The sequence below is a fragment of the Chlamydotis macqueenii genome, chromosome 6, assembly GCF_036417535.1.
Source record: "Chlamydotis macqueenii isolate bChlMac1 chromosome 6, bChlMac1.mat, whole genome shotgun sequence".
In the NCBI taxonomy this organism is placed as follows: Eukaryota; Metazoa; Chordata; class Aves; order Otidiformes; family Otididae; genus Chlamydotis; species Chlamydotis macqueenii.
Genome location: NC_141561.1, coordinates 25,024,510 through 25,045,032, shown reverse-complemented (window position 1 = coordinate 25,045,032; position 20,523 = coordinate 25,024,510). Strand labels below are relative to the sequence as shown.

The window sequence follows — 20,523 nt, the reverse complement described above, 5'->3', positions numbered from 1 at the left end:
CTACTTCTCAAATCACAGTACTGTTACTTTCCAAACAAGATTAAATTTTATTTTCAAAGATGAGATGGGAAGAAACAGTTAAAAGTTGTTTTCCTGAAGAAGACCACAAGGGTGTCAGGCAACCCTGAGTTCGTCAGATATAAAACTGCTCATACAGTAGAATTGAGGGCAAGAGCCCAGCTGCAGTCCCATTGCAGAAGCAGGTTGACTACACGTGGGAGAGAGATGGTGAGGGCAGAGGTGAAATGGGAAGAGAAATCACCTGCTTGGAACCATTCCTCTAAGATGTTCACAGTAACTTCTCTTGACCCAAATCCTCTCTAACATCACCTTATCCACATTGGGTTTGTCACAGTGGAGCAGGGTGGGCTGGTTGCAGGAACAGAAAGACACCACTCTGTGTCACCTAATCTAGTCATGTTTTATTAAGCAGGATGGGTATGGCATTTCTGTTCCAGCTTGTCTTTGACATACATACAAATCAAGGTCCAGCTAAGCCTGCCATCAGAGACCCAAAGGAACAGAAGTTCACTCCAGCCGCTCAGTGTGTCCAAGTCCTGGCTGGTGGCCAGGCTGTTCCACTCCAGCTCAGCCTTCCAAGTGTCAGGGGTATGTGCATGTTGCATGTCATGCTCCCTCATCCCCTGCACCTGGGGCTACTGCTTTAATTATTGCTTTCTCATTTAAACTGTCAGCATGAGCCATCAAAGGTCTCACCAATTCCACAGTCCATATCTAAGGTCAATTAGCAGTCACCATCAAGGCTTCTGTAACTCTTTGGCTTTCCACTCCAAATGTGTTACAGAAAGTGTAAAGCTAGCAACAGTTACAGAAAAAAAAAATTCTTCTATTGTTTTATTCATTTTCCAGGACTAAACAGGTCAGCTAGAGCTAGGAAGATGTAGCCAAGGTCTCTGCCTACACAGGTAGCCTTCAACCCACGGCACAGGTTTCATGTGGACTTGTCTTTGGACAGCCAAGCTTATTCCATTTCTCAACAGAAAAATTTTCAGTTCATCATCTGAAAAAGGATATCATAATTTAAGATAAGGCATCTTGAAATTAATCTATGGATCTTTCTTACATCAATGTTACTTACTTTGGGTTTAACTGTTTTTATAACAAAGCAATCCCAGATACATGCCCTACAGTACTGCTCTAAAGGATCTAATACATTATTTTAATACCTTTGAATCCTTCACAAACATAATTTACTAACTTAATTGGAAACAATATATGTTATAGTAAAGCTTTGTACCCACAGAATGTAATTTGTATTAGAGGGTGGGACTACATTCAATACCTTATACAGATAAATTGATCCAGCCTTTTGAATAAAGAATCCATAAGTTCCTTCACATCTCTGCTTGGACTAGAAAGGTCTCTTCCAACCCAAACTATTCTAGGATTCTGTGACTCTTATTTCCTCTCAACTAGTATTAAAATATATTCACCTTTAAGGAACTAAAAAAAAAAAATAAGGAAATTATTTAACTTAGTTTCAAAATGCAGCTGTTCTCTCTGCTACGGTGAAGCATTTCTAAGGATCATTCTAAGGCTCTCCTAATCTGCAGGACATTACAACTCCCATACATTCAGACCCATCCTCTTAGTCTTCTGCGGTCTCCAACTCCTACTCCTTCAAAGCTCCTCTTTTTAAAGTTATAGGTAACAAGTAATGAGATAGACACAGTCTTTTTTTTTGTTTCCCAGTTGGTGATTGAGGGGCTCACATTTAAACCATTTAAGCAACCAGTCTGTAGTTTTCTCAGAAAGACAAGCTCAGAAATTCAGCAGCTCCCTCCCTGCTGCTACCACTCGTAACTGCGTATAGCCCTCAGCACATACTGACACATTTTACTTGGAACCAGCTGCTAAACTAGCTGGAAATCCTGTAGGATTAATACATATACTCCAGGAAAAAAAAAAAAGTAATTCTGAGTTTCTAAGCACCATTTATTTTTCATTTTAAAGGGAAAATAGTAGCATCTGCGTTTTGCTTTTAATGCCAAAGTAGTTAGAATTATAGAACAATTTAAGTTGGAAGAAACGTCTAGATGTTACTTGGTCCAATCTCCCTTAAAAAAAAGAAAAACACACCAAAAAAAACCTACTTCAACCCTGTTTTTTCCTCTTGCAACAGCTATATCTAGTGTTTTGGTATTGTTCACTTTTTTCCTCCCTTAATATCTTAACGAGTCTATTCAGCCCAGAAGTTTCCCTAAAAGACATGAGTTTGACTGTCTGTACAAAATAGCTACCATGGTCTTCTGCTATCTTCCACGTTTCATGTTCAGCTGTCCTCCCTTTCACTGGTTTATCAGCTGCCACCATCGTTTCTCAGCTCTTCTGAAAGGAACAATCCTGAAAAAGGTATAAGGGATACGCTAGAAACACCATTCACCAGGATGTATACAGCGGTGGCTTGTAAAGAAAACTTTTAACTGCCTTCACGTTTGTATTCTGACTTACTGAAAAAAGCTGAAAGCTGTAGGTTTGTATTTACAGCTTGGAAAACCTAGGTATGGATGTAGTGAACTTAATTACAAATATACACAAATAGCACCATTCACAGCATGAACTCTACTAGTAGGGCCTGTTACGACAGGACAAAGGGTAATGGTTTTAAACTAAAAGAGGATAGGTTCAGACTTGATATAAGGAAGAAATTTTTTATGACGAGGGTGGTGAAACACTGGCACGGGTTGCCCAGAGAGGTGGTGGATGCCCCATCCCTGGAAACATTCAAGGCCAGGTTGGATGAGGCTCTGAGCAACCTGATCTAGTCGAAGATGTCCCTGCTCATGGCAGGGGGGTTGGACCAAGTGACCTTTAAAGGTCTTTTCCAATCCAAACCATTATATGATTCTATCATTTCATATTCCTTAATATTTCATAATATTACAACCAAATTCAGTTCACGTTACCTGACACCTCATTATGCAACTTTCTCATTGTTAAAATTCTTACAGCTGAAGAATTACCCTATCTATCACCAAAGCCATGTTTTGAATCTGCCAAAAATCCAACATCCCTCACATGACCTGAGCATAGAATCACAGAATAGTTAAAGCATGTTTACTTTCATTTGTATATAATACCTGTTGCTGCTTCCTTTGACGCCTAGAACATTGACATGGCAAATTCAACACACACCTCTCCACAAAAGTAAGCATTTACTTTAGTATTCCACTAGGAAGAATTTTTTTTTTCTAAATATCATTAAACTGAGTTTAAGAAAGAAACTCAAGCCTGAAGGAAATTCTTGGAGAAATTCCTTTAAGAAGTACAATTGCCCAGAGTAATATTTCCCATGAAAGTTATCTACAGAAACTGCTGCCTTTTCCCATGCCAGCATAGTCAAAAGCTTCAAAACCAGCAAGCATTTAGTTACCAAGAAAACAAAAAAAGAAAATTAAAGCTTCCCAGTCTTTAATCATCACATACATCAGAAATCTCTGGGAGCTGTTTGAATTGTTCAATGTTTAAAAAAAAAAAAAATTAGAAAAAACAGACGTAATAGGCAATTATTTTCTACCCTGTATATGAGGCATAAGGGTTAATTAAACCATTAGGACAGGCTCACTGTATACACACACACATTAAAAATATAGTCCCATACAAACACCCCTTCAGCAGTGAAGCACTGGCAGTTCCCTTCCCATCTCCCACTACAATACCAGTATCAGTGACAGCAGGTTCTCCAGCGTGGCACAGAAGGGCTGACATGGAGGACTCATGTCCCTTAAGAAAGACAATCCCCCTGAGGCAAAGCCACGTGGTATAGAAGCATAAGTTCTCAGGAATCTAAAGGATTATATGCAAAAAAAAAAAAAAAAAAAAAATCCTCAGAGAAAACCCATGCTGATATCTCACATATCTGGCAAAACAAGAGCAAACACATTCACTTCTGTCACACTGAGAAATCCAGTGGCAGACAGCACCTCAGAAAAAATGTGAGGCACCAAGGGGGAGACACACGTATGTATCCCCCCAACCAAAGGACTGAAGGAAAACTAAGCAGTACTATGAACATCCTATGTCTTCATCTCCAGCGTGGCTGGAAGGAAGAAGGGGCAAAGGAGAGCAGCCCTCGTCTTCAGCAGCACTTGCAATAGAGCAAGAGGTGGGGGAATCCCCTGCTAGAGCAGTCACAAGGCTTCATCTGTCCTTAGCTGTGGTGGCTTTGTAGTAAGGTCTGAACGGCTGCTCAGTTGCACAGTAACTCTAACACCTGTGAGCAAAGTTTATTTTTGATGGTTGTATAAAAACCACGTCCAAGCATACAAATATATATAGAAAGTACAGCCCTTCAACACCAGCACTTGAAGAAAAAAAGAACACACACACACTTGTACCTACAAGTATGCAAACCAATGTTTTGTTATTCCTGTGTCAAACTGAAGCAAACTAAGGACTAGAAAAGCCACAATAGAAACTTGGAGCATCACAGAGATTTATGAATAAGCTCCCAGAACAGGCTAAGAACAACAAAGGGCCAGTAATAAGCAAGTCTGCTAACAAGACCCCTAACAGTACGGCTCACAAGGACTACAGAGGCTCTGGGAGTGTAACAGCAACCTAATAGGAAGTGGAAGAAGTGAGCTTGGGGAACTACAGGGCAACAAAAGGTACTTCTTCCAGACCTCAGTAGCAAGGGAAAAGTTTGGAGGGTCTTCAGTCACAAATCTTGCGATACTTTGTTTTTGCAGATATACATCCTGACATTTACTTGTACCAAAAAGGTAGTTTAAATATAAGCCTCTTTAGGGTATTTTAAGTAATGAGTGCTGTACACAGCTCTATTAGTTTATCTAAAATGGACAGAAAAGAGAAAGTAGTCCACCTCTTGTGTAGTTTTCGAACAAAAATAAAAGAAAACCCTATTTATTATCTATACATAAAAATAAATGTTTTACTAAACGTCTAAGATATTGCGATCCATAACAACCACATCTGCTTAACCTGTAAAGGTCAAGGTCATTTATACCAAGATTTTAAAAGTCTAATTAAAGTATCTACAGCTATATAGACAAAGGCTGGTTATTAGAAAAGAACTATTATAAACCAAACACAATTATATTATACTGAAACCATTAGATATGTGATGAGATTTTAATCTTTGAGCCGGTATCATTCTGCAATTTAATCATCTGGAGAACAGAAAATCTGTTAGGAAGGCAATTAAATGTACCAGTTCCATTAAAATCGAGCTGATATAGTTAATTGTAGTCCTAAAATAGCTATTTCCTCACACCTTCACTAAGCATTTTTTTTTTATCTACTGAGTAAGAGTCTATTTAAGGAACACTTTTCACTTAAACTAGTAAGGTTTGTGAATGCTTTTGTTCTGTTACCTTACCCTGTACAAGTTGCACCGCAGTTTGCTGTTCGACCTTGGGTCCCTAATTCGCTCTGAGGAGTACAGCAAGGTCTTTTGTTTCAGCTACTAATAGTCCACAGCATCTGCATTGCTGAAGCTTTGGGGAAGAACATCAACAATGTAGCCTTGCAGCACTCTAAAGCAGTTATAAAATAAAATAAAATAAAATAAAATGAAACAACGGGCCAACGGTAAACCCCACGTCAGACGGTCATTTTAAGCATCAGCACTTCTGGGAAGTAGATCATTTCCAAACAACTGTTTTAATGAATCCATACATACTCAGAGTACTTGCAAGGGTTTTGCAGCATTGCTGGCAAATTGGGCACACAGGCCGTTCCTGCCTTTTTGGGGAGAGACAGAGAACGAAAACAAAAAGGCATCCTGAGAGCGTATCAGCCTTGGGATCTGCCCTCCGTTCTCACAGAGCAGGCAATTTATCGGGGCATTTCAGGTCGCCCTGCCCGGCGCGGCGGGGGGGAAGCGGCGGGGCCAGGGAGCGGGGCCGAGCCCGGGCTGAGCTGGCACCGGCGCAGCACCCATCGCGGCCGCCGTTACGTAATCCCGTCCCCGTCCCCCTCCTCCCCTCCCCGGTCCCGATGCTCCAGCTTCGCCCCGGGGCCGCCCGCAGCAGCCGCGGCCGGACCAGGCCACAGCCCCCCGCACCGCTCCCGCTTGCCACGGCGGCATCGCCGCGCCCCGCCGCCCGCCCCGGCACCCGGCCGCACCGTGCAGCCCTCCGCGGGGCCCAGCTCTGCCGGGTGGCCCGACCCGCTGGCTCCCCGGCACAGCCTGTCCCGCCGCTCCGGGCCCGGGCCCCGCGCCCACCTCCTCGCCGAGATCCGCGGCGCATCCCCGCTGCAGCCGCGGCAGCTGCGCCCCGCCGCTCCCGCCCGCCGCAGCTCCCGCCCGCCGCAGCTCCCCGCCCGTCTGACGGAGGGAGGGAGGGGGCGGGCAGCCGCGCCGCCGCCGCAGCCCCGCAGCCCCGCTGCGCCGCCCCCCGCCCCCCGCCCCGCCCCGCCCCGCCCGCCGGCCAAGGTGCCCTCCGCGCCGGCCGGCACCCACCTGAGGCGGGCGCACGCTGTCGGCGGGGACGTTCCCGCGCCTGCCCCCATGGGCCGAGCCCGGTGACAGGTACCGCGGGGCGGGCAGGCGGCGCTGGGCGCGACACCGCACCGCACCGCACCTCGCCGGCCACTCCCGCAGCCGGCCCCGGTGCGCAAAGCAAAGCGCGGAGTCAAGTTGATGCCGGCTTGTCGAAGAAAAGGGGGCAGCGGCGGGGACCGAGAAGCGGGCTTCGGTCATGAGATCGGGTCTAAAATTAAACCGAGAAGCACATGGGCAGGGACGGGGATGCGCTGGAGCCAGGGGGACCTCCGCGCCCGGGAGGAGGACGGTGGCAGACAAAGGGACGGCGCCGAGAGACCTCGGTAGAGAGGGGAGCAGGGCTGCCCGCAGCCGCCGTGCGGGCCCTTCCCCGCATCGCCCGGGCAGCACCCACGCGGTACCCAGCGCTGCGCTGTCATCCTGCCCCAGCCTTCACCGTGCTGGCTGAGTTGGTCTTTGTCATCCAATAACGGGAGGTTGTTGAAAAAACCACGTTGCATACTCTTGAAAACTGCCGAAGAAGTTACTCCCATAGGTTAATCAATATTAGCTTTCTGTTTTCTTTTTTTCCTGTGGATCCTCTCTTACAGCTTTCATTACATCCTCGATGGCTTCGACACGCCTCTGGAAACGAGAAGCTGGACCGTCTGGTATAGCAAGGTGGCTGAGTGGCACAGGCCACCCTGCTGTGGAGGAGACGGGCTGCAGACTCACCTGTCCGGTGAAGGACTCGCCACCAGCACCCTGGTCCTTCTGCTGGAGTGGGTCACTGCCCGTCCCCAGGCCTGCGGCACTGTCCTGGCCTCTGGGGATGTCCTGGCCTCGGGGGATGGTTTGGAGGCCTCTCTGAGCAAACTGGCCTCCTCCTGGCTGTCCTCCGTAAATCCTCCAGCTTAGCCCTGCTGTCTGGTTTGTGGCAACAAGATGGGAAATATATTTTGTCATCCAAGAAAATCAATTAAAATCCCTGGAGAACTAGATGCCACTGCCAGTAAATTTCCAGAAGAGAAGGGGCAAAAATGGCAAATTCCTTAGAAAAATTAAATAGATTTACAGGATTGTAGAAATCTAATTATTGAGTCAACACTATTAATTAAGCTAAGACAAACAGGCTGTGTGATGCTGGTTTATATTTTCCCCGTTTCTCAAACTGGCAGTTCCAGATTTGGCAGCACTGTTGTGCAGCAAATCTTTGGGTACCCTGGCATACAAAAAGCCATGGCTATTTTCCTGTTGAAGCAGAGACCTCCAGAGAAGGTTCCCGTGACACAGTATTTTTAGTGTAACTTCTAGGATAAGCTTCTCAGAAAAAAAAAAAAAAAAAAAAAAAAAAGCTTTATCCTCTCAGATGAACCTGCGGGTCTCATTCTGAAAGTGGCTGAATAATGTTAGGGAATTCATTAAGCAACACAATTTTTTTTTGTATGTTCAGTTTCCAGGAGTTGAAGCAGGATAAACATTAAGTGAGATTTAGGGAGTTGTCAGAGTAAGTTTTCATATAAAATCCATAGAAAGATTAAGTAACAAGCCACATACATGGAAAGCTTAGTAACATAAGGAATGTAGTCACCTATTTTTCTCCTAAAAGAAATAAGTAACAGGGCAAGGAGATAAATGACACAACTCTTAATCGTGTCTTAAGGACACCATTCATGAACCTATGATTCTGTGATTCACCACCACCGTTATTCATTTCACTCAAGTGGCCACTCAACATCTGCGACCTGAAAAAGCAAACCATGGATATAAAGAAATTACAGAAAACTGCGTTGTTAATTAGCTGGCTTGTTTCTGAACAACTACTTCCTTAATATTCTCTAATGATCTTGATACCAAATTCTTAAGTGGCTATTCTATGGAGATTATTTTTTTTTCACTAATTTGCCTATACTTAAACCAAAGAGAAACAAACATGTAGAAAGGCAGTTTAAATATTTTGTTTAAATGATACACTTACACTACATAGATGGTGGATGACAAAATGCTAGTAAAGTATATGCAAACAGATACCCTTCTCTTCTTCTAAGGGCTTATCTACATAAAACTTCAGCCTTGATATAAGCCATCATTGGGAGGGACATTTCTTGGATAATTGTAGAAGATTATAACTGTACCACCTCAGAAACACTGGCAAAAACTGTTGATATAAGCTGATCCTATGTAGTCTTATATAAACTTTTTAAAAATTACTGTAGTTTTTATCCAATGACATTAGAATTTTTTTCACTGATTTTTATGCATAATTTGCACCACCAGGAGCAAAAGTTTGAATATCTTGATGAAATGCTGAGGTAAGAATGGAGGAGCTATATTCTATATTTTGTTCATCCAAGAACTTGACCTGTTCTTCTCAAGTTTAGTCTCATATCAGGAGGCACATTCTCTGAAAGAAAGATTTAAAACATAGTTCAATTCTCCATGCGAAGGTAAAACCTCCACAGATTAAACCATATAATTCTTTCTAAGCAAGACAGAAAGGCCTTTAAAATATCCCATTCTTTAACTCAGGCAGCAGGGAAGTTTACTAAATATAACATGAAATGTTTGCTTAGCACCCGTCTGCTGAGGATAAGCAAATCTATGGGCATTGAAAATATTTACTTACAGAATCTTAAGAAAATATTTTTATTTTCTCCTGTAGTAGCAATATTGTTGTTTCTTTGCTGTCATTTACTGTTAGGGTTTGTGTGTGTTTGGCAAAATGGTACCCTTAGGCCAGGCATAGTAGCAGACACATGTTTTTATTTAAGATTTTTGCAAATGACACCTTGTCTTTTTTTATTAAAAATTAATTTGAATTATGCAAAACTGTGAGAGTACAGCAGTGGTAACCAGTGAACTGGAAATGCTTTGAAGAATGAGCATGAAGTAGAGCACCAAAGAGCATTAAGAAGTATCTGATAATAAAACGAATTAGGCAGGGGCAGTATTCAGGAGGCAGTGGGAGGCTCATAGCAAGCGCGTGCTGTAAGGGCAGCAAAAGGCAAGCACCAGCCAGATGGAAACTGGATGTGCCCAAGCGCAGGGGAGTGCTAGAGACTGAAGAGCCATCTCCAACAGTCAGAAAGCACAGCTACCATCAGGACAGACATCAGACAACTCCATTCAGAGTAGGAAACAAGATCAACGTCCTCTTTCTTTCACAGATACTGACCACCCAACACAACATTATTTACTTTCTTCTTCGAATCCTCCTTAGGGTTGAATTGCTTAGAATAATTCTGACCGAGCACTGTTGCACCTAAATAGCCTAAAAGTACTTGTGTGAGGACCAAGGATCCTCACAGTTTCCTGATGATGCAAAATGAGTCATGGTTAGCAAAACGAAAGCTGGCTCTGAGCAGTTGTAGAGGGATCTGACAATAGTGAGTGACAGGGCAATGAGATGACGGCTGCAAGTCTGTGTCAATAACTGCAAACTAATGTAAACAATAATGAAAATAGCTCTAACTAAACATACATCATAATGGGCTCTAAATTAGCCTCTATCATTTGGAGTCATTGTGAGTAGTTTTCTGCAAACATTAGCTTGTTACTCAGCAGCAGTCTAAAAGGCAAATAATGTTAGAAATTATTCCAAAAGCAGCCGAGAACAAAGCAGAAGAGCTCATTAGGTCCCTATGTAAATCTCCTGTGCACTTGAGTACTGTGTACAGTTCCGGTTGCTTCATATGAAAATGTGGAACTAGAAAATGCATGTATGCAGCTAAAAGCATATATGCAGAGATATGAGAATACATCTGCGCAAGGAGACAATTTGTAGCTGGAGAACAGACTGAGGAAGGATTGTCTTCCGATCTATGAAATCCCGAAATGATGAGTAGGAGGCCGACAGGAAGCAATCACACCCTATTTTCCATCACACAAGACTTCAGGGAGACTCAGTAAATTGTCAGGCAGCAGATTTAAAACTACTGGGAAGAACTTCTCCATACAAAGTGTTACTAAATCAGATGGCTTGCTGCTATACAACACTATGGAGCTGAAGAGACTGATGTTTTTAAGCGGGGATTATACAAATGAATAAAGGCTATCTGTAGCTATTAAGCACAATAATTCCCTTTGCAGTTCTTGTTTAAAAGGTGCCTGCCTGTTGCCTGCTGGAAGTTGCCCAAGAAAGGACACTCTTTATCCGCCCTGTTTCAACACTCTCCCCAGGCGTCAGTTCCAGCCACTGTGGAGAGCAGGACACCAGATTAAATGGACCTTTACGCTGGTCCTGTACAGCCATTCGGATGGTTTCTTCTTTTCTTTCTGCTCAGTTAGGTGTGAGAAACCAAGGACAAGGAGCATCTCTAGGTATGAAAGCATACTTCTGCTTTTCCTCATCTTCTGTGGGAGTAAAATCAGACTCAGTTCTTTATCTTCCCATTTGGGTGGTTTTCATTCCCCTGAAGAGAATTTGGAAAAACTATTTTTCGCTTCTCAACATTTTGGTCTTCAGTTTCAGAAGTGATAATTCATATGCATTGGTCTGTTCAGCTCAGCACCATTTTTTCTCTGCTTTATACAAGACTGGGGCAGTACACAGCAAGAGAAATCCTGAAGCATAATAACACAGGATATGCATAGAATGTATGGAAATACCTTCCGTACTCATATATTATCATATGAATAAAATATAAACCATTCTTGGACATCCTAGAAGAGAAAGGGATAGTGATTTCTTCTCACTGAAGAAGCTGGAAAGGGGAGTAAAACCACCCAGAGATGCTTTAAAACTCAAATGACAGGTAAACATCTTGCATAGATACTCACAATTTATAAGAGTTCTACTAAGAATATCCCTATTAAATACAAGAAACTAGAAATCTGAAAAGCAAATCTGAGATGCAGTTTGGCAGAACTCCAAAAATCCCTGAAGACAAACATATGATAAATCAGCTGGAGTGGTTAAATCTCATATAAACAAAGTCTGTATGGTTGATATTCTGTATAGCTAGTTATCTCCACTCAAACATAAGGGAAAGAGTTTGTTTCATACTTGATTTCAGCAATGGATAGTAGTCCCACGGCCTCATCTTCAGCAGAATGCATTTGATTTCTTTACTGTGTAGACTGAAAAGACAAAGCAATATAAACACTTAATGCTGTGCATTTAAAAAAAAAAACAACAAGAAAGAAATCTCTGGTTGTAGTAACAACCCTTATAACCCTGCTCGTTATTACCAGCACTCTAGTTTCTGTTCTAGACCAAGTTCCTTAAAAAGTCAATATTTTAAAAACTTTTCTCTCAATACCTCCCCTAGAATAGCTCTAAAAGGGGTCACAGTGGTACAGTTTCCTCTGCACTCTCTAAGAACTACTTAATGTACTTTCCCAAAGCCACAACAGAGATTACCCAGTTTCAAAGAGTTTCAGATTGCCTCCAGGATAAAACTCCAAGAACGTTGTTATACACAGGCATTGAGGCCATCTCTGTGTCCTTTGAGGCCATCTCCCTTGTCCTTTAACCAAGCAAAGCAAAGAGCTACTGTGATACCTGTGTATGGATTACCTATGTCCAAAATTCTGGCAATACTTTTAAGTACTGAGCTGGTATGTTGTCACAGAGAAGAAAGGCAGCAAGTTTTAGTGTCTCCCAGTATTATCATAGTAGAAGTGAACTCTGAATAGAAGTGAGTTCTGTGGACTTGATTAAAAGTTAAAAATGTTGGTGGGTCAAGACATATAGTGCCTGTTTTCACATGCCATTGCCTTTGATTTTGTTTTGCTGATCAAATATAACTTCAGTCCTGCTATCCTTATCCTTATGTAACAGACACATTAGGAGGGGGATTTAGTGTGCCCAGGATGAGAACAATCAAAATTCTGATACTTATAATAACTTCCAGCAATTTTGCAATTTTATTTGTGAAGTTACTTATAATTTCAATTTCAGAAAATATTTATAACATATATTTGCATTTCCAATAGAGTTTTGATGTCCACAAAACTGAATACACTCTGTTAATATTGTCCTGGATTTCTTAAAATGACATTAGAAAAAGTTACCCATTAGCACTTCCCGAAGACAGAACTCAGTCAGAAGAGTTGGAAGAATTCCCAGGGTATCTTCTGTACTGCCACGCTCAAGATTTGTAAACACTTCCTCTAAATATAGAGTAGGGTCTGGTCAGCAGTTAACTCTTCAGTCTTAGTAAGGTCCTGCAGATACTGTGTATTAACATTATATTGGAACAATTCACATTTCACCTGGGGTGAAGCCCCACCTTCCCAAGCCCCACAAAGCTCACAGACTTTCAAGAAAAAATCATAATACAAGAATTAAGTTTTGGGAGTGGGCAGATGCATATTGCTAAAGTAGATGAAATAAAAGTCTCGTATCAATGTTTAATTGATCTGACAGTGCCATGCACAGTTCAGAACAACAGCCCCACCCCCTATGAGACAGGTGGGTTGTACAGTACTGTTCTTTTCAAGCTGCGATTTATGATGTTTACAAAACACCAAGGCATAACGGCCATCATCCCCTTAAGCAGCTCCTCCTTAAAGCTTCCCTTAAAGCATTTATAACCCAGCAGAGCCAGCAGCTGAACCCTGTTTTTTGTTAAGTTCAGCTGCACACTTCTCTTCGCTCTCGTACCCAGCAGCGTCGCCTGACACAGAGCTGCCGCCCTTTGTCTCCAGCCTCAGCTACCAGAGCTGCCTGAAGCCTCTGGAACCACCGGGAGCTTTTCAGGTGCCTTACAGCACCAGGCTGGCTGCAGGAGGCCTGATCCTGCCTGTAACACAAGCTTCTGCTGCCGTGCCAGCCTCTGCCAAAAAGCAGAGGCTGCGGATGAGCAACCCGATGCGAATTTGTGCTTTAAGTTGTTCACTGAGCTCAAGCCAGCTGCAGCTGGGGGTGGGCTGCCAGTGCAGGGAGGGGGAACGGACGCAGCACACAGCAGAGGATGAAGGAGATGTCACCCAACAGCATAAAGGAGCCGAACAGAAGTCACACACTTTTGAGTAACAGCTACTGTTTTAAAAGTAATCCTGGTGCCATAATATACATCATGCACCCACGAAGTGTGCATGGTGCATGACAATCAGTGTATTTCAAAACAAAGGAGAAATAAGACACAAAAGAGTGACGTTACTACAGATTGACCTAAGGGCTTCTGTGGTTTATTGGTAATGGGCATCCATCCAAAAGACAGCAAATTCCTGCACCCAACCTAATCTTAAAGCATTTGGCTTCCGGAGCACCACAGTGCCTTCCATCTTTTCTGTCTTAAGATACGAATCATTTGGGTGATCCTGCTTTTCCCTATATCCAAACTGACTTTCCCTTAGAAACTCTTCCCATGCCTTACCTGTTATTAGACTGTTTCCTGTTCTGTTGTCTCAAAATCAGAACTCCTTTTTTATCATCTTCCTTATTTTTCCTTTGTTTTCTCCCTCTTTCCTCTGGTTCTTTTCCTAGTTCCTGCGCATTATCTCACGCTTAATCTTTTACAGAGAAATTGCAAAAATGCCAAGAAATGGTATGAAGAGGTGTTCTGTGTGGGTCGTTTTCAGGTGTCCCTCAGAAAAATTTCACACTGGGCACAATAGTTTTAAAACTATTTTGCTAATTCTACATTTGCAACACTATGAAAAGCCTCTGGAACAGTAAGAAAAAAAAAATCAGAAAGAGACGTGAGACTTGTGCAAGCAAAAAGAAATCACTTCTATTTCAAAACTAAGAGGCCATGAAGAAATTAATAGTTTAAAAATAATTCAGAGAAAAGATGCAAGTTGAACTAGGATTCTGTCAGTTACTTTAAAATTCATTACTTTAACCACTTTATATTAATTACTAGTAAATAATAATTATTAAAATATTTTAAAGTCTTTTAAATTACGTGTTTGACATTGATAGACCTTGAGATAAGTCTAACTGTCAAACAGAACCCACAGCCCTTTCTTTGGTTAAGAAACTCAGGGCCCAGGCCGCTGACCCTGCGGGCGGTGCGGGTCCGCAGCGGCAGCGCTGCGGGGCCGCCGCCGTCCCCGCGCCGGGAGAGCGGCGCCCCCTGCTGGAACAGCAGCGCCGCAGCCTCCGCCCTCGCCCCCCGCCCCTTTGCTGGGGTGGTGGTCGGCATCGTTCACCCTCCTCCTTTCGTGTGCAATTCGTTCTCCAGTTTATTCTGGAGAAAATTTGCCACTACAGCTGCAGTTCAAGTCTGACATTCTGTGAAAAACGTGAGCGGAATCTTTGACAAAGTTTTAAGTGAATGGTTAACAAATAGAGGTAGAAAGTTTAGAAAAACGGCACGGTGAGAATATGATATGAGTAGCTTTCCTGAACTGGAGCTGTGCGCATAACTGCATGTTGTTTTCACCTTCAACAGCTTCCTCTGACATAGGATTATTCCTACATAAGATGCGATCCTAAGATTAGATCTTAAGATAAGATTCCTTGCATAAGATGAGATCTCTGCAGACAGAGTAGAAGTAACATGACTGAGTACCCTGGGTCAGAAAATGGACCACTAAGAGGAAGAAAAAGGAAGGATGCAAAGAAAATCCAACTGCACTGGGCAGTGCAAACCTGGGCTCTGCCTCCACATGAGGTGGCTCTTTGTACCACCGGAGAAAAAGGTTCCAAGTAGGAGCCCCAAGAACAGTGAAGGGAGCTAATTGCAATCACCAACTCACAGATCACATTTGGAACACACAGCCCTCTTGAGAATGGCTTATTTCACTTAATGATGAGAAATACCCTAACGTAGACATTCAGGCAACACAAGCAAATGAGTATCTTTATCCAGTTACACAAACAAAAGGTTCCTCTGCTGACCAAGTGGTTATGACACAATAAATGGATAAAATATTTTCCATTGGACCTCATTTAGCATAATGTATGAAATCTGTATTATCTAATTTTGAAAAGGTACAAAAGCCCTGTTCAATGCCAACGGGCACTGTAGCTGATGAACACAGTTGAAATCCAAATCACTCACAGATAAGTACACTAAATTCTACTAACCAACATTAAAGCACTATTACTGCAAAACAACACAAAAAAAAAAAAACCTATACGGTTTTAGCCAACTTACTAACCACCAGCAAAAGGAATACATGTGACGCAGTTTTTTTTCAGTACAGGAACCTAATGCTCATCCTCACAGGAGACAGCTTTTTCTTACCGATGAAATGACCTAGAAAAGCAGCACGCCAGCTACTGAGCAGTAGTGCCATATGACAATTTAAACAGGGAATAATGAATACCATATCCAATCAACACTGCTGCGGGACTCTAAAATAGCAAAATGTATTTATACAAACAGGTATTTAGCTGGAAAAGACTAGTACATCAATGCTTTTGGGAAATACACTGAACTCTAAGGAGGGCAAGTAATGATTTTGCTTTGAAGGATCTTCTAAAAACCATTACCAGAGCACTGCAAGTGACTCCATGTGAGTCTCCTAGTAGACTGATTCAACAGTGACTAAAAAGGAAAGATACTGTCTGCTGTAGAGTTGCTTCTTAAGCTATCTTGAAGTCTCCGTACTGAAAATGGGGCAATTTCTTTCCTCTGAGTACCAGCCCAATTCTCTTCCATTCAAGACCAAAAAAGCAGGCAAAAGAGCTCTGTAGCCTGAAGCAGGACTACAGATCGAGCACTGATCTTCCATGCCCAGGGGAGTGCTGGGACCCACTACTCCCAACGAACACCCAGTAACAGAAACAATATTGAGAACAATTAGAAAACGGCACTGTTCTGCCTACTGTGTAACATCACTTCAAGATGTGAAGGGTATCTTTTAACCCTCTGTGTGTGTGTTGAATGCTCCCTCGTGTAGCTGTTAGGATCATTCTAATGGATGATTCTTCTTTCCCATCTTGGATCGCCAAGCTCAGTCATTTCATTTTTGAGCATTTTGAGCGTTTAGGGATGTTTATATCACCTAAACACACAGGCGTCCACCTTCAGTGCCACATTAGACTGGGGATCTGGACATAGGAAAGACTCACCAAAAAGGACAATTCAAACATGTAAATTAGAAGTTTTGCTTTTTTCAGCTGACTACACAGAGTTTCTCAGCATTTCACCTGGCACCTAAATAACATGCTCACCATTATCCTGTAGAATCATAGAATGGTTTGGGTTGGAAGGCACCTTTAAAGGCCATCTAGTCCAACCCCCCTGCAAGAAGCAGGGACATCTCCAACCAGATCAGGTTGCTCAGAGCCCCATCCAACCTGGCCTTGAATGTTTCCAGGGATGGGGCAAACTTTAAAGCACTCTCTTGAGTAAAGACAAATCTAGACAGTAAAGATCTGCACGTATACGGACAAGATGCTTGCACTGGCACAGCACCTCACCCTTCCTTGTAGGCTGTGGTTTAGCTAACTCCTAACACACAAGTACACCACATCACGCTCATACAGCAGCATGTGTCAGACCCACTGTACGAGCACGGTGTGTCTGTTATGTTTGCACAGTAGGACTGATGCTTTCTAAAAATACTGGAGTCACTCAGATGTACGCTGTATAGTTAAGGCTGCAAAGGTGCTGCTTGATGGTTGTGGAATTTTGGATCTATGGCAACCTAGACAGAAATATTTCCCCTGAGCAAATACAGAAAAGCTCAAATTTCTACTCAAAATTTATGGTGAGGATGAGGGAAACAAACAACAACAACAAAAACCTAAACAGGACTTTTCCAGAGGAACCCCAGAAAAAATGGCAACTCCCCTCACAAACAATCTCTGGGCCAGAGTCAGAGATAGGATCCCACTCTCCAGGCTCAACCATAAACCTGGTTTATTCACTATACAATTTCTAACATGGACAACAAATCAAGCAGGAATTTTGCAGCCCGCTTTAACCGGCAGCCCTGATTCAATTTCATTCTTTGTACTGAATGAAACAACTGCTCTTGGGGGAAAAAAGCTGCTGGTGAGTCATCAAGGACTGCATTGTAACACGTACTGGGGGAACAGGGAGAAGCAAAAAGGAGGTTTCTTAGGCAACCTTTATTCTGCAACTTCCTAACATTTGAGCATTTGAATTCTAATATTCTTTTAACATAAGAAATAATACTGCTTTGTGGTTTTTTAAATACATAGTTTGTCACTTAAAATTTAAATTTCTGAACCAATTGCAATGACAGAACTCATTCTCATATACCCTCTGTAATGCAAAAATATTTTTATGGATAGTTTTTTTTATAAAGAGCAAGAAATAAAGAAAAACTGGTTGAATGTGGCTGTATGTTGTTGTATTAGAGACCAATTTATTAAATGCTTTAAAATATTTTCTGCATAATAAACATTATGTATGCTGCATGTATTACTCTAATCACATTAGTCTGACAGTAGATAAAGTCAGGGGACATTACTGGGTGGCTGATCTAGGTTTGCATCCCAGCAGCATTCTGAGGCAGCCAACTGTAACACACTGAATGGTAAAGCTGTTAGTCTCAAGTAAGCATACCTTCCAGTTTAAAAGATTGCATCGAACTCTTCGCTCCCTCCTCTTTCTGCCCCACTCTCCTGCCAAACCCCAACCAGGGGCATTGCTTTAATGGGTGCCTGTCTTTTGCTTTTGAAAAAAAAATAGAGAACATTGAAGAGTTTCACTTGCAGCTTTCAGCTGCTTACAACTGGAGGTATTTCCCAATACCTTCTAATATCCTCCCTCTCCTTCAAAAATAAACAGAACAAGAAAAGGAGGCCATCTGTTGCAGGTAAAAACATAGTTTAAATTAATAAAAAGACACAAGACAAACAACTAATTATAAGGTGCTCTGCTTCTGCACACTCATGATCGAGACTGGGGGTTGGAACACTAGGAAGGAGGCTGCAAGGAAGGTTTCCTGATAAGAAGTAATGTTCTTGGAAAGAATAAGGGGCTGGTGAAGCAGAAGGTGAAGATTGTGGAAGGGGGGATGATCCTGGAGCTCAGCGAGCTGCACAAAACCAAATGCCAGAGGCTGCCCAGGGACACTGGCCTGTGGGACCAGAGGCTGGTGACCATGAGCAGCTGCACAGAACAAACGCAACTTTCCGCCCAGCCCTCCCGACAGCAGCCATCTCCCTGCTGGGAAGGGAATCCAAGGCTACACAAACTCCACGCTGCTGGCAGGGAGGGGAGAAAAGCAGGTAAGTGCATGAAATTATAAGGTAGGATAAAAGCTCAGATTTTGTTTGTTCTAACTAAACCCCACTATCCAGATCCATGATGGGCTGTCATTCCCTTTTTCTCTCCTGTGACGCAGCCCCCCTTATCAATGTAAGTATCTCTCCCATGACATAAAAATTGTATACACCAGCTGTATCTACTCAAACCCAATCCACTATTCCCTGCCTGGTAACTAAGGGAGTAAGACTTGCATTCTCACTCCTGTTTTCCTGTGGGCTAGGGGTTTCTTGGAAAGAAATCTTCCTGAGGGTGCTCAGAGCCAGTTACAGGATGCTACCCCGTCTCTCCCCCTCCCGATGATCAAGGGACCAGGACTGGAGATGCTGGGAAATAGGATGCATCCGAGAGCATGCTTGTTCTCCAGTACACATACAACTAGAATTTATCAGTTTTATCTGTATAAATTATTTTAATAACCAAGATATTTTCAATTCAACAGATAGTATTCAGGAATACACAGAAAAGTATTTTGCATTTGAAAATTAGCTGTGCAAATACTTATTCAAACTATCTTCATTTACTCTTCATCAATGCTGAAATCCTCTTCATCCTGCTGAAATGCTGAATTTTCCAATTCTTACTTAAACAACATATGCACTGAAAGTTTCTTTTAAAAAAAAAAAACTCAAAGAATAAAAGACAAAAAAAACCCCCAAAGTCCTCAAAACAAAAAAAAAACCACCCCTAGACTCCATACTTGCCCTCCAGTTATAACCAAAAGACCTCAGGATAAGATAGGATAAATGTAAACAGCTCTGGTAGTCTGACCCACAGTCAAATGTCCTTTTCGCTAAACAGCATGCAAAGCACAATGAATACTTACAGAACAATGACTAGGGTGGGGGAAAATTAGTTTCTCTAAGGTTTATCCTAACAGAAGAACTTCTAGTGTAAAATGCAGTTGCTATTTCCAGGAAAAAAAAAAACGCAGTTGGCATGCTTGCTACAGCAGTTCCCTAAGCAATACACCCTGCCTCCCTTAGCACATGCTAAGGCAAGTGGAACAAGCAGAACGGAGGGTGGAGCAGTGTGGAGACACCACGGCAAAACTCTTGTTACACTCCCTGCAGGACGGGAATTCATGGCACCTGGCGGCTATAAGGCCATAGAGTAGCTGATGAACTGCATTGCAATTGTCAAACAGGAATACCAGTTGCTGAGCCAAGAACTGTGGCGAAATCATGTTCTTTAGATGAACTTCGCGCATTATAATGTCATTATAACAGCAAAACACACCTCCATCCCAAAAGCTACCCACCTCCAAGGCGCGACCAGCCCTCACTGAGCATGCGGTCTGCGTTTCTTTTAGTCTCTACCTTTAAAAGCAAAGCGAGGGAAATTTACACCAATCCTAACAAAGGTATGTATGACTAGAGTCACTCAAGCTCCACCTAAAAGTAAAAACAGTATAAAAATGGCTTAAGAAAAGGGGGATATTGGGGAAGACCTCCATCGGAACATCAGGGACCAGTCAATGGGCTGACCCTCTTTCCCCCCTATAGGGACACCTACTGGGTAAGAGTTCTGTGTTACGTGTGCTTAGATATTAACATCTTGCTAGCTATTAAAACTTATTATATATATTGTTTTAAGTTTGTTTTTGCAGTCAGTATCTTATCATCAGCTATCTTCAAACCTTTATCCTGTCACAAACATATATAATAAAATTTGTCTATCTGTAAGTTTCTGGAAACTTTAATAATTGATATAGGAGATATAAGGGATTTGTTAGTGTCGCTGCCCGTGAAGAGCCCTGAACAGGTTAGACAAACACCCTCAGACCTTGCAGGCCACCAAGAGGGATTTCTCCCAGTGACACTGCCAGCATAAGCCTGACTAGCTGGCCAAATTGAAAAGGGTTCAAGGAACCCCCCCCCCGCTTCTCCTTAGACGGAGTGTGGCAGGCTGGTC

The 20,523-nt window shown here is 42.6% G+C and overlaps 1 protein-coding gene and 1 long non-coding RNA gene across 2 annotated transcripts in view; one reads left to right on the top strand and one right to left on the bottom strand.

Annotated features, from left to right (window-relative positions):
* Positions 1-6,274, bottom strand: part of OSBPL6 (oxysterol binding protein like 6) — a 125,211-nt gene extending 118,937 nt beyond the window's left edge. The window contains exons 1-2 of the mRNA XM_086750556.1: positions 6,212-6,274; positions 5,363-5,519 (exon numbers count right to left, since the gene is read on the bottom strand). The gene's annotated coding sequence lies outside the window, so the exon portion shown is untranslated. The remainder of the gene's footprint in view (positions 1-5,362; positions 5,520-6,211) is intronic.
* Positions 6,275-6,411: 137 nt separating this feature from the next.
* Positions 6,412-7,548, top strand: LOC147600216 (uncharacterized). The gene is made up of 2 exons (XR_015258858.1): positions 6,412-6,517; positions 7,081-7,548. It is a non-coding gene; the product is annotated as an uncharacterized LOC147600216 (long non-coding RNA).
* Positions 7,549-20,523: the final 12,975 nt, after the last annotated feature.